Genomic DNA, 13,914 nt, shown 5'->3' with positions numbered 1-13,914 from the left:
GTCTACCCCTCATCGGAGCCCTAGTGGCAAAGTGGTTAAGCACTGATGGTGGGTCCCCCCACACTCTAGGTTACCATCACCTGGAATCTGGTTGTTGATCATTTCCATGCATGTTTTTAGACTTTTAGTATACAGATATGTATCCACAAGCAATCCCTAATACATTTACATGTTTTAAAACCCTGTATGAATCTTAAGTTTTCTACCTTGTTTTTGCCACTCAACACTGTTCTTCAGATTCATCCACACTGATAACGTGTAGCTCTAGTTCATTCATTTGAACTCACGTATGATATTTCACTGTGTAAATAAACCACAAGTTATTTATCTCTCTCTTGTTGAATGACTACATCTGGGGAAAGAGATGAGGGAGGTCAATATCAGTCAGAACAAGGCCAGGGGCCGACAGTGGGACAGACCATCGATTGCCCGTATGCAAGTTCAATTTGAAGCTGAAGAAAATTAAAACAAGCCCACAAGAGCCAAAGTATGACCTTCAGTATATCCCACCTCAATTTAGAGACCATTTCAAGAACAGATTTGATATCCTGAACACTAATGACCAAAGACCAGATGAGTAGTGGGATGACATCAAGGACATCATACATGAAGAAAGCAAAAGGTCATTAAAAAGACAGGAAAGAAAGAAAACACCAAAATGGATATCAGAAGAGATTCTGAAACTTACTCTTGAACACAGAGTAGCTAAAGCAAAAGAAAGAAATGATGAAGTAAAAGAGCTGAACAGATTTCAAAGGGCGGCTTGAGAAGACAAAGTATTGTAAGGAAATGTGCAAAGACCTGGAGTTAGAAAACCAAAAGGGAAAAACATGCTCAGCATTCCTCAAGCTGAAAGAGCTGAAGGAAAAATTCAAGCCTTGAGATGCAATACTGAAGGATTCTATGGGCAAAATATTGAACGACACAGGAAGCATCAAAAGAAGATGGAAGGAATACACAGAGTCACCGTATCAAAAAGAATTGTTCGACATCCAACCATTTCACGAGGTAGCATAGGATCAAGAACCGATGGTATTGAAGGAAGAAGTCTAAGCTGCACTGAACGCACTGGTGAGAAACAAGGCTCCAGGAATCAACAGAATACCAACTGAGGTGTTTCAGCAAATGGATGCAATGCTGGAAGCACTCACTCATCTGTGCCGAGAAATCTTGAAGACAGCTACCTCCTGAAATGGTTGGATGTCGAACAATTCTTTTTGGTACAGTGACTCTGTGTATTCCTTCCATCTTCTTTTGATGCTTCCTGTGTCGTTCAATATTTTGCCCATAGAATCCTTCAGTACTGCATCTCAAGGCTTGAATTTTTCTTCAGCTCCTTCAGCTTGAGGAATGCTGAGGATGTTTTTCCCTTTTGGTTTTCTAACTCCAGGTCTTTGCGCCTGGAGTTGCACCTACCAGAAAAGATCCATATTTGTGCCCATTTTAAAGAAAGGTGATCCAACGGAATGCAAAAATTATTGACAGTATCATACACAAGTAAAATTTTGCTGAAGATAATTAAAAAATGGTTGCAGCAGTACCTCCACAAGAAACTGCAGAAATTCAGAAAAGTATGTGGAATAAGGGATGTCATTACTGATGTCAGATGAATCATGGCTGAAAACAGAGAATATCAGAAAAATGTTTAGACTATGCAAATGCATTTGACTATGTGGATCATAACAAATTACAGAAAACATTGTGAAGAATGGAAATTCCAGAATTGTGGTGCTCCTGAAAAACCTATACATACATAGGCCAAGAGGCAATTGTTCAAACAGAACAAGAAAGGTGGGCATCAGGGTTGTATCCTTTCACCATACTTATTCAATCTGTTTACTGAGCAAATAATCCAAGAAGTTGGACTATATGAAAAAGAAGGGGGCATCAGGATTAGAGGAAGACTCATTAACAACCTGCGTTATGCAGATGACACAACCTCAGTTGCTTAAAGTGAAGAGGACTTGAAGCACTTACTGATGAAGTATGGATTACACCTCAACATAAAGAAAACAGAAATCTTCACAACTGGACCAATAAGCAACATCATGATAAATGGAGAAAATACTGAAGTTGTCAAGAATTTCATTTTACTTGGATCCATAATCAATGACCATAGAAGCAGCAGTCAAGAAATCAAACGTCATATTGCATTGGGCAAATGTGCTGCAAAAGACCTCCTTCAAGTGTTAAAAAGCAAAGCTGTCACTTTAAGGACTAACGTGTGCCTCACCCAAGCAATGGTGTTTTTAATCACCTCGTTATGCATGAGAAACCTGGACAATGAAGAAGGAAGACCAAAGAAGAATTGATGCATTTCAATTACAGTGTTGGCGAGCAATATTGAATATATCATGGACTGCCAGAAGAACAAACAAATATGTCTTGGAAGAAGTACAGCCAGAATGCTTCTTAGAAATGAGGATGGCGAGACTCTCTCACGTACTTTGGACATGTTATCAGGAGAGACCAGTTCTTAGAGGACATCACGCTTGGTAGAGGGTCAGCAAAAAAGAGGAAGACACTTAATGAGATGGACTGACACAGTGGCTGTAACAATGGCCTCAAACATAGTAACGATGGTGATGGCGCAGGACCGGTCCGTGTTTGCTCTGCTATAGGCAGAGTCTCCGTGAGTTGGAACCCACTTGACTGCACCTAACAACAACTTGTTGAGGAACCTCAAGGCATGCTTCTAATTTCTTTTTGTTACCACAAACAGTGCTGCAATGTATATTCTTACACTCCTTGAGTTCATGTGAGAGTCAAGTTCAGCACTGTCCAACAGAAATATGTGAACCACATACACAATGTCATGACAATGAAAAAGGAAGACGTAAGAGGAATTGATGCATTCAAACTGTGATGCTGGCAAAGAATACTGACTTCCAGAAGAATGGACTGGCACAAGAATGAACAAATCAGTCTTAGAAGAAATACAACCAGAATGTTCCTTAAAAGCGAGACTTTGCTGGCTTATTTTCCACATGTCATCAGGAAAGACCAATCACTAGAGAAGGGCACCATGGTTATTAAAGCAGAGGGTCGGCAAAAATGAGGGAACCCCTCAATGAGATGGACTGACACAAGCGCCACAACAAGGGACTCAAACTTACCAATGATTATAAAGATGGCACAGGACCAGGCAACGTCTAGGTCTGTTACAGACAAGGTCACCATGAGTCGGAGGCGACTCAAGGGCAAATAACAACAATGCTAAAAAAAGCAAAAAGACAGGTAAAATTAATTTTCATAATATACTTTATTTAACCCAATATGTCCAAAATGTGGTAATTATAGACATGTAATCAATATAGAAAAATCACAAAAAAGAAAGGGTTTGGTCTGGCCAGACTCAGAAAGAGGAACCCAGCTAGGATGTGGTTTTACAATCAGAGGAAGTGAATGCCTGCAATGGCGACACGGTTGTGCTGGGTGATGTGCGGGTCCCGCTGCTCAGGGCCAAGGGCAAGCCTCGGCCCAGCTGGTGGAGCCAGCAAAGCAACTCCTCTCTTACACTAAACATTTCCTTTCGACTCTTTTTTAAAAGTCATTTAAATCTAGGAGAATGTGACCTTAGGATAAAGAAAAAAAAAATCATAAAACAGAAAGGCAAAAATTGATAAATTCAACTACATTGACACTGAAAACTTCTATCCATCAAAAGACGCCATAAACAAAGTGAAAAGATAACCCAGACTAGGAGATGATACTTCCAAGAAAGGGACTAAATCTAGAATACACAAAGAAATCCCACACACCAATAAGAAAAAGACAGCCCGTGGGAAAACGGGCAAAGATTACAAGCAGGCAATTTGCAGGAGATAAATGTTTACAGATAGTAAAGGAAATGCAAATAAAACAACAGGAGACCATTTATTTCATACCAATATTAGCAAGAATGAAAAAGTTTGACAATTCTAAGTGCTGACGAAGATACGGAGATTTTAACACTATACAACAGTGGTATGCTTGTTAATTGGTGCTACCATCTGGGAAGACAACCTGGCAATATTTAATGATGTGAATAACCTATGATATGGGGACAGTGGTGATTCAGAGGTAGAATTCTCACCTTCTATGTGGGAGACCTGGGTTCCATTCCCAGCCAACACACTTCACGCACAGCTACCATCCGTCAGTGGAGTCTTGCGTGTTGTTATGATGCTGAGCAGGTTTCAGCAGAGCTTCCAGACTAAGACCAACCAGGAAGAAAGGCCTGGCAAACTATTTCCGAAAATCAGCCAGTGAAAACCCTATGAATCCTAACAGTTCGATATGCAACCCATCATGGGGATGGCGCAGGACTGGGCAGCATTCCATTCTGTTGTGCGTGGTGTCGCCATAATTGGGGCAGCTAACAACATATGACCTACGACCAATCCATTTAGAGGTATATACCCTAGCCCTTTGCTGTCCAACATGGTAGCCACCATCAACATGTGTTTCTTCAGCACTTGAAAAGTGGCTACTGTGACTGAGGCAGTAAGTTTTTCAAATGCTCTCGTTTTAATTCAAAAACTGATACCCGATCCAGTTATTAGAAAACTTTTGAGTGTGTTTGAAACAACCTGGGTCTGTAAGCCTACTTTTTCACTTGTAAATGGTATGAAATTTACCTATAAATCAAGTATTTCTGATGAAAATTTAGCATCTGAATAGCAATGTACTGTAAGTGTTAAACACACACCAGATTTCAAAGAGTTAATGCAAAAAAGAATGTGACAATATTTATCTCTTGCAAATTGCCTGCTTTTAATAGTTGCCGTTCTCCCATGGGCTGTCTTTTTCTTACTGGTCTGTAGGATTTCCTGATGTATTGAGATTTAATTCCTTTATTGGAAATATCTTCTAGTCTGTGTTATCCTTTCACTTTATGGTATCTTTTGATGAACAGAAGTTTTCAATGTTGCTGCAGTCAAATTTATCAATCTTTGTCTTTCTGTTTTATGATTGTTTTTTCTTTATCCTAAGGTCACATTCTCCTAGATTTAAATGACTTTTAAAAAAGAGTCGAAAGGAAATGTTTAGTGTAAGAGAGGAGTTGCTTTGCTGGCTCCACCAGCTGGGCCTGGGCCTCGCTCTTGGCTCCGAGCAGTGGGACCCACATATCACCTGGCACGACCATGTCGCCATTGCTGGCATTCGCTTCCTCTGATTGTAAAACCACATCCTACTGGGTTCCTCTTTCTGAGGCTGGTCAGGTCAAAGGCCTTTTTGATTCGAAGCTCGAGGGACAGTCAGAAATACGAGAGAACCCACTTACAATCCCATATATGATTTGGCCAAGCTTGAAAAGTCAGGGGGCACCTTTGAGCACCCAACCCTATGAGCCAGAGATGGCATGAGCTCCCAGGGGCTCTTGCCAAAGGGCCTGGGCTCTGAGAAGTGCACGCTAACTTCCCTATCCCTTGTTGTTGTTGCTGGCAGCTGCCATCAAGTCGGCCTGCACTCGAGGCAACTCCATACACAACGGACAGGGCTGCTGTCCAGTCCCGCACCATCCCGATGCCTGGTTGCCTGCTGGACTGTTGTGATCCGTAGGGTTTTCACTGGCTGATTTGGGGGAGTAGACAACCAGGATTTACTTCCTAGTCTTCCTTAGTCTGGAAGCTCCACTAAAACCTCTTCAGCATCACAGCAACACACAAGCCTCCATCGACAGACAGGTGGTGGCTGCATACGAAGTGCATTGCTGGGAATCGAAAGGGAAAAATTTTATCACCGAACCACCACTGCCCCCTCCCCCTGTCCCTGAGCACTCTGGAAATGAAGCCTTCAACTACACTCACCCATCTGGATGCAGGGAAATACTTTCATACCAAAAAACTCTCACTCCTAAGAGAGGAAGACACAGCACGGTGTGGGAGGGACGTAATCAAATGCCAGAGACAGTCACTAATGAATGAGACAGGGGACAGGACAAAGCAGGACCTCCTTCCCTCTCTATGGGCCTAGGACCTTCCTCTGAATGATGTCCAGACCCACTGATCTCCAACAGGTAAAGGACACAGAGGTCAGCTAATCCAGGGATGTTCAAACTACCCCAAGAGTGCAAAGTGGTACAACCACTTTGCAAACCTCTTTGGCAGTATCTACTAAAGCTGAGCATGTGTCTGCCCTAAAAAAAAAACAAAACCGAACTCATTGCCCTGGAGTCGATTCCGACTCATAGTAACCCTACAGGACAGAGCAGAGCTGCCCCATAGGGTTTCCAAGGAGCGTCTGGTGGATTTGAACTGCCAACCTTTTGGTTAGCAGCTGGAGCCCTTAACCACTATGCCACCAGGGTTTCCCTTGGATCCAGCAATTACACCCAACAGAAATGTGAGCCCTTGTGCACCAAATGACATGTAGAAGACTATCTGTGGCATCACTGTTCTTAATAGTCCCAAACTGAAAACTTCCCAAATGTTCATCAACAGTAGAATAAAAAGTAAATTGTGGTATTATCTCCCAATGGAATATTATATAGCAATGAGCGTGAACAATCTATAGATCTGTTGTTGTTAGCTGTCGTCAAGTCAGCTCCAAATCATGGTGACTCCATGTACAACAGAAAGAAACCATGGCTGGTCCTACATCATTGTGGGATAAAGGACCTAGTCTTATCCCAAGTAAGGTGGACTTTGTCCTTAGCCCCGGAGAAATAAGCTTTGGAGTAATTAGGGTGCCTTGGTCTGGGACTTCCATGCTATACCCGAAGGTTTGTGCTGGCCAGTATGGGCTGGCCATATCAGAAACAATTCACGTTGGAGGCTAATATCAACTAGCCTCAGGAGGTATGATTTAACTTATCAAGCAGGACTGGCTGATAAAAGCCCTGAATACAGAGGTGCAGAGCTTCCTGGCTGGTGAAAACATCTGCTCTTAGGAGGTAGCACCTCCCTTGAGACATGGAAGCTCTGCACTAGAAACCCTTCCAGACCTCACCCTATGCGTCTCTTCATTTGTATCCTTTTTGGCTCTAACAAATCTGTAGTTTAAGTCTGGTATACTCTCCAGAAATTCTGTGAGACACTCTAGAGAATTATTCAACCCAAAGGAGTAGTAGGAGCCAGAGGTCAGAAAGTAAGGGCGTGGTGTGGACTCCCAAGGTTCCATCTGGCACCCTGAAGGGGTGGTGTGAAACCAGCTCTGAATTTGTGGCCAGCAAGTCAGAAAGTTGGGGTGTTGTGTGGACTCCCCAAACTTACGGTTGGCATCTGCCTGTTTGACAGTCTGAAGGATGTCGTCCTTTTAACTTGTGATCTCTGACCTAGCTCTGGGTGGCGAGGGGCAGAAAGAGAGAGTGCCACGGGGGCAGCTGGTGATGAGGATGGAGAAGCAGGAATGTGAGGACTGGAGCAATCTCCACATTTTGGAATTTGGATTCATCCTGATCCTACTGCACAGCCATCTTCACGAACATTGGCACGCTCGAGTCCATTGTTGTGGCCACTGTGCATTTTGAGTGTCTTCCAACCTAGGAGGCTCATCTTCCAGCATTATATTAGATAATTCTGTTGTGATCCATAGGGTTTTCACTGGCTAGTTTTTAGAATTAGATCTCACCAGGCCTTTTTTCCTAGTCTATCTTAGTCTGGAAGCTTTGCTAAAACCTGTCCACCATGGGTGCCCCCACTGGTATTTGAAATACCAGTGGCAGAGCTTCTGGCATCATGCCAACACGCAAGCTACCACCGTACAACAAGCTGACAGGTGGTGGGATCTACAGATAGAAACTACAGTATAGATGAAACATAAAAGGGAAGCCACACACAGAAGAATATGTGCTACATGATTCCAATTATATAAAGAACAAAAACAGGCAGAACTGATCTATGTTGGCAGAAGAAGGGACAGTGGTGACCCCAAGGGGGGCGGCGTTTAGCGAGTGGAAAGGAGTACAAGGAGGCTTCAGAATGCCAGAACCACTTGGAACCTGTGGACTTTTTACAAACTGATCACACCCAAGTCCTTTCAAATGGGCTGACTTTACTCCTGGCTGCAGGGGTGAGCCTGAGATCCGGGCCCAGCCAATCTGAGCCCTGAATTCCGTGGCCAATGGGATTGGACTAGCTGTGGGACTGGACTTAGACCGGCCAATCACTGTACAGCATCTCCCTGACTACAGTGATTCCAAGATGGGCACATGAGCAAGTCAATCCAGTGAGTTTTGACACTTGGACTTCTCCAGGAACTTTTTCCTGGGGCAGCAGAAAAGACAGAATATCTGCCTATAGCTACCAACGAGCACCTGCTGCCCTAAAGGATGGAACCTGAGGAGACCCATCCAGAGGAAAAGCAGAGCTCAGAGTGAGAGTACAGCATCTCCATTAGCCAATAAATCCCTCTTTTTTTTTTTTTTTTTACTTAGAGCAGTTTGAGTTGGGGTTTTTGCTTCTTGCATGTGAAAGTATCTATTTCAAATAATACAGAGCACATTCCATTTTTGGAAGCTTCTAGTAGTTAGAACCGCCACCCAGCTGTCAGTTTGTTGTCCTGTGGTGGCTTGTGTGTTACGGTGATACTGGAAGTATGCCACCAGTATTTCAAATGCCAGCAGAATCACCCATGGTGGGCAGGTTTCAGCAGAGCTTCTAAACTAAGACAGACTAGGAAGAAGGGCCTGGCAATCTACTACCAAAAATTACCCAATGACCCTATGGATCACAACAGACTATTGTCAAATCACCAACAATCACGAAGATGGCTCAGGGGCCGGCAACATTTCATTCTGTCATACAGGCATACCTCATTTTATTGCACTTGACTAATACTGGGTTTGTTACAAATTGAAGGTATGTGGCAACCCCGCGTTGAGCAAATCTATCAGTGCCATTTTTCCAACAGGAAGCACTCACTTCATGTCTCTGTGTCCCATCTTGGTGATTCTCACAATATTTCAAACTTTTTCATTATTATGGTGATCTGAGATCAGTGATCTTTGATGTTACTATAATTGTTTTGGGGTGCCACAAACTGCACTGATACAAGACAGTGAGCTTAGTCAATAAATGCTGTGTGTGTTCTGACTGCTCCACCGAAGCCCAATCCCCCGTCTCTCCCCCTCTCCTCAGGTCTCCCTATTCCCTGAGACACGACAATATTGGAATTAGGCCAATTAATAACCCTACAATGGCCTCTAAGTGTTCAAGTGCAAGGAAGAGGTACATGTCTCTCACTTTAAATCAAAAGCTAGAAATGATTAAGCTTAGTGAGGAAGGTATGCCAAAAGCTGAGACAGGATGAAAGCTAGGCCTCTTGCACCAGTTAGCCAAGTTGTGAATACAAAGGAAAAGTTCTTGAAGAAAATGAAAAGTGCTACTCCAGTGAACACACGAATCATAAGAAAGTGAAACAGCCTTATTGCTGACATGGAGAAAGCTTCAGTGGTCTGGATAGAAGATCAAACCAGCTACAACATTCCCTTAAGACAAAGCCTAATCCAAAGCGAAGCCCTAACTCTCTTCAATTTTCTGAAGGTTGAGAGAGGTGAGGAAGCTGTAGAAGAAAAATTTGAAGCTAGCAGAGGTTGGTTCTTGAGGTTTAAGGAAAGAAGCCATCTCCATAACAAAAGAGTGCAAGTGCTGGTGTAGAAGCTGCAGCAAGGTATCCAGATCTAGCTAAGATAAGTGAGGAAGGCGGCCACACTAAACAATAGATTTTCAATGTAGATGAAACAGCCTTATATTGGAAGAAGATGCCATCTAGGACTTTCATAGCTAGAGAGGAGAAGTCAATGCCTGACTCGGAAGCTTCAAAGGGCAGGCTGGCTCTCTTGTTAGGGGCTAATGGAAATGGTGACTTTAAGTTGAAGCCACACTCATTTACCATTCCAAAAATCCTAGGGCCCTTTGGAATTATGCTAAATCTACTCTACCTAAAAAAAAAAAAAAAAAAAAAATTTTTTTTTTTTTTTTTTTTAAATGGAGCAAGAAAGGCTGGATGACAGCACATCTGTTTACAATGGGGCTTACTGAATATTTTAAGCCCACTGTTGAGGCCTACTGCTCAGGAAAAAAGATTCCTTTCAAAATATTACTGCTCATTGACAATGTACCTGGTCACCCAAGAGCTATGATGGAGATATACAAGGAGATTTATATTGTTTTCATGCCTGCTAACAACACATGATCCATTCTGCAGCCCACCGATCAAAGAGTAATTTCAACTTTCATGTTTTATTATTTAAGAAATACATTTCATAAGGCTATAGCTACCACAGACAGTGATTCCTCTGATGGATCTGGGCAAAGTAAATTGAAAACCTTCTGGAAAGGATTCACCATTCTAGATGCCATTAAGAACATTTGTGATTCATGGGAGAAGGTCAAAATATAGATGTTAACTGGAGTTTGGAAGAAGTTGATTCCAACTCTCATGGATGACTTTGATCAGTTCAAGACTTCAGTGGAGGAAGTAACTGCAGATGTGGTGGAAACAGCAAGAGAACTACAAACAGAAATGGAGTCTGAAGATGTGAGTGAATTGCTGCAATTTCATGATAAAGCTTTAACGGATGAGGAACTGCTTCTTATGGATGAGCAAAGAAAGTGGTTTCTTGAGATGGAATCTACTCCTGGTGAAGAGGCTGTGAACATCATTGAAATGACAACAAAGGATTTAGGATACTGCATAAACTTAGTTGATAAATCAGCAGCAAAGTTTGAGAGGATTGACTCCAATTTTGAAAGAAGTTCTACTGTGGATAAAATGCTATCAAACAGCACAGCATGCTACAGAGAAATCTTTCATGAAAGGAAAAGTTAATCAATGCAGCAAATTTCATTGTTGTCTTATTTTAAGAAATGCCATAGCCACCCCAGCCTTCAGCAACCACCACCCTGATCAGTCAGCAGTCATCAACATCGAGGCAAGACCCTTCACCAGCAAAAAGATTACAATGTGCTCAAGGTTCAGATGATGGTTAGCATTTTTTAGCAATAAAGTATTTTTTAATTAAAGTATGTATATCATGCTGTTGCATACTTCATAGACTACGGTATAGTGCAAACCTAACTTTTATATGCAGTGAGAAATAAAAAAACTTGGCGTGACTCATTTTATTGTGATGTCCGCTTTATTGCAGTGGTCTGAAACCGAACCTGCAATATCTCCAAGGTATGACTGTACATAGGGTTTCTGTGGGTTGCTAACTCAAGGGCAACTACCAACAACAGTAGTTAGAAAGTTCTTTTCTTGGAAGCTGACTTGCCTCTAACAGTCAATCCCTGGCCTTTGTGTTGTCACCTAGAGGAACCCAGAGGAGGCCACCATGATTGCTCTTCTGCTGGATGGTGGCTCCATTATGTCAGTACCTCTGACTCTTCTCCCTACAACATGGTGTTTAGATCTTCTGCCAAAGTTTGGAGTTCAGAGATAACAAGATGATTCAGTTGGGGCCAACATGTCAAGCTATAGAGGGATGTTCTGGGCACTAAGATCCTATTTGCTTAGTCTAAAAGTTTACGGTCTCTCCCACCCCTACCCCAGATAGTTTTTTGGTGCTTTTGTTAGCTATTGGCCCTCCATGAGCTTTTCACAGTAAGTCAGGTTCTCTCAGCCTGTATAAAAACATCAATTTCCTGAATCTCATTGCAGAATTCATAATTATTCTTGGTAATTTCATCTCATGGACATAATTGACACTCATATACTACAGGATTTAATATTCTATATATATCACCCTAGCCTGCAATATATTTGTTTCAATTAATATTTATGGAGCTCAACTAAGCGCCAGGTATGATATGAAGTGCTGGAAACACTGTGGTAAAGGAGACAAAAGGGTCCTTGCCTTCAAGGAGCTCACAAACAGAGGGGAGACAAGTAAGTAGGTAGGATGATTACAGAGTCCCTGGGTAACGCAAATAGTTAACTTAATGCACTTGGCTACTAACCGAAAGGTTGGCGGTTCAAGTCTACCCAGAGGTGCCTCAGAAGAAAGGCCTGGTGATCTACTTCCAAAAAATTGGTTATTGAAGACCCTATGAAGCACAGTTCTACTCTGATACACATGGGGTGGCTATGAGTCAGAGTTGACTTGATGGCAACTGGTGTGGTATTGGGCACAGTGAAGGAAACGTGGGAATGCGATGGAGAATAACTGAGAGTGGATGCTCCATATGTGGAGGTCAGCCAAGACTTGAGGACCAGAGTGAGCCAGTCACACAGAGCGCCCTGGACAGCAAAGAGCAAGGTGGGAAAGAGCCACTGTGGCTGCAGCATATGGTGAGGTGTGGGGTGATAGGAGATGGGATTGAAGATATCAGCTGGGACCAGGTCCTATAGAGCCTTTAGAACAGGGAGGGTACCCAGATCTCATTCTAGAGTGATGGACAGCCCTGGGGGGGGGGCGGGGGAGGAAGATTGAGGCAAAGTAGTGATGGGATATGATTTGCATCCAAAAAGATGCTACTGGCTACTATGTAGAAGGAGAAGAGAAGCTAGGATGGAAATGGGGAAAGTGTGAGGAGGCTGGTACAGGGGTTTGATGACAGTGGTTTGATCCAGGAGGAGATGGAGCTGAAGAAAGAACAGAATCAAGATATAACTAGGTGATCTGATGGATCAGATGGGGGCAAATGACCAAAAGGGAGGAAACAAGGATGAGAGCCAGTTTTGGCGCTGGGGCAATTGGATGGGTGGTGCCAATGCTCAAAGTCAGGGAAGTAAAGGGGAGAGGGGGGTTTTGGGGGGACAAAACAGCAAGAAGTCTACTGCAGACACACTGAATTTAAGATGCCTACTAGAATCCAAGTGAAGACAACCAAGGGGCAAAGTTCCCAGGTCAGTGCTCAGCGGGGAGGTCTACCGGGTCACAGAGATATAATTTGGAGTCATTAGACTACTGACAGGATGTGGAGTTGTGGGGACAGCTGAGATGGCCTAGGGACAGAGGGTAAGTGAGGGCTGAACCACCCCCAAGATCCTGGATGTATTACCCAAAGATGAACCATAAGTAATCCCTCCCTGTTCCAAGTCACCCAGAATCTTGAGGCATAACTACCTATCCACATCTAAGTCATTAATAAAAATGCCAAAGGAAACAGAGCAAGAAAGAGCTCAATTCCTCCCCTTCCATCTCCCTGGCCAGGACGTTCCACAGCTGTGCACAGTAAAAAGGATTGTAGGATCAAACCATCCTAGAAAAAAAAAAAAAAAAAGTACAGGTTGTTCTTTAATGCTCCCAGTTAGGTGCACTTTATTTACCCTAAGGTTGAAGAACACTTTATGTGTGTTTTGGGTGGGTGGGTGGGTGGGTGAGGGAGTCCTGGACTGCCAGCAGAGAGGACTTTCCCCAAAGACTTTCAATAAAGTATGTGTGCTACCATCCTTCCCAGCCAGCACGAGAGAATGCTTCAACACGCTCTAATTTATTTCTGCAAGTGGATGGTTGTCTCAGAGTCCTAGTGTTGCTGTAACAGAAATACAAATGGGTGGTTTTCAGGAACAGACATTTATTTTATCACAGTTTAGGAGGCTAGAAGTCTGAATGTAGGCCACTGGCTCTAGGGGAATGTCCTCTCTATGTGCTCTGGGGAAAATCCTTGTTTGAGCTTCTACAACCCCAGTGTTTCTTGATTCCTTGGTGATTTCTACATGGCATCTATGTTCCCCCATTTGTGGTTGCTTGCTTCTCTCTGTGTCTAATCTGCTCTTTTTATATTTCAAAAGTCATAAGGTTTAAGACACACCCTACACTGATATGGCCTCATTAACATAACAAAGAAAACTCTATTACCAAATGGGGTTACCTTCACAGGTCTAGGGGTTAGGAGTCTATTTTGGGGGGAAATTTCAATCTGTAACAGATGGGAAGTAGGGGAGTGTATCCCAGGGCCACAAACTCTTCCTCTGGTCTGGGAGTGAAGTTGTGGCCTACCCCACAGCCCCTGTGGCCTAGCCAACCTGCTGATTGGCTGCCTG

The 13,914-nt window shown here is 43.1% G+C and overlaps 1 protein-coding gene across 6 annotated transcripts in view; it reads right to left on the bottom strand.

Moving 5' to 3' along the window:
- PIK3CD (phosphatidylinositol-4,5-bisphosphate 3-kinase catalytic subunit delta) overlaps positions 1 to 13,914 on the bottom strand; it is a 77,882-nt gene that overhangs the window by 16,337 nt on the left and 47,631 nt on the right. For 4 of the 6 annotated variants that reach the window (XM_049877855.1, XM_049877852.1, XM_049877857.1 and 1 more), the window contains exon 3: positions 3,117 to 3,216. The exons of the other annotated variants lie outside the window; for them this stretch is intronic. The gene's annotated coding sequence lies outside the window, so the exon portion shown is untranslated. The remainder of the gene's footprint in view (positions 1 to 3,116; positions 3,217 to 13,914) is intronic. 6 annotated transcript variants of the gene reach the window in all.

The sequence above is a fragment of the Elephas maximus genome, chromosome 3 (assembly GCF_024166365.1).
Source record: "Elephas maximus indicus isolate mEleMax1 chromosome 3, mEleMax1 primary haplotype, whole genome shotgun sequence".
NCBI classification, from domain to species: Eukaryota; Metazoa; Chordata; class Mammalia; order Proboscidea; family Elephantidae; genus Elephas; species Elephas maximus.
The sequence above is the reverse complement of the archived record's forward strand: the minus strand, read 5'-3'. Positions and strand labels throughout refer to the sequence as shown.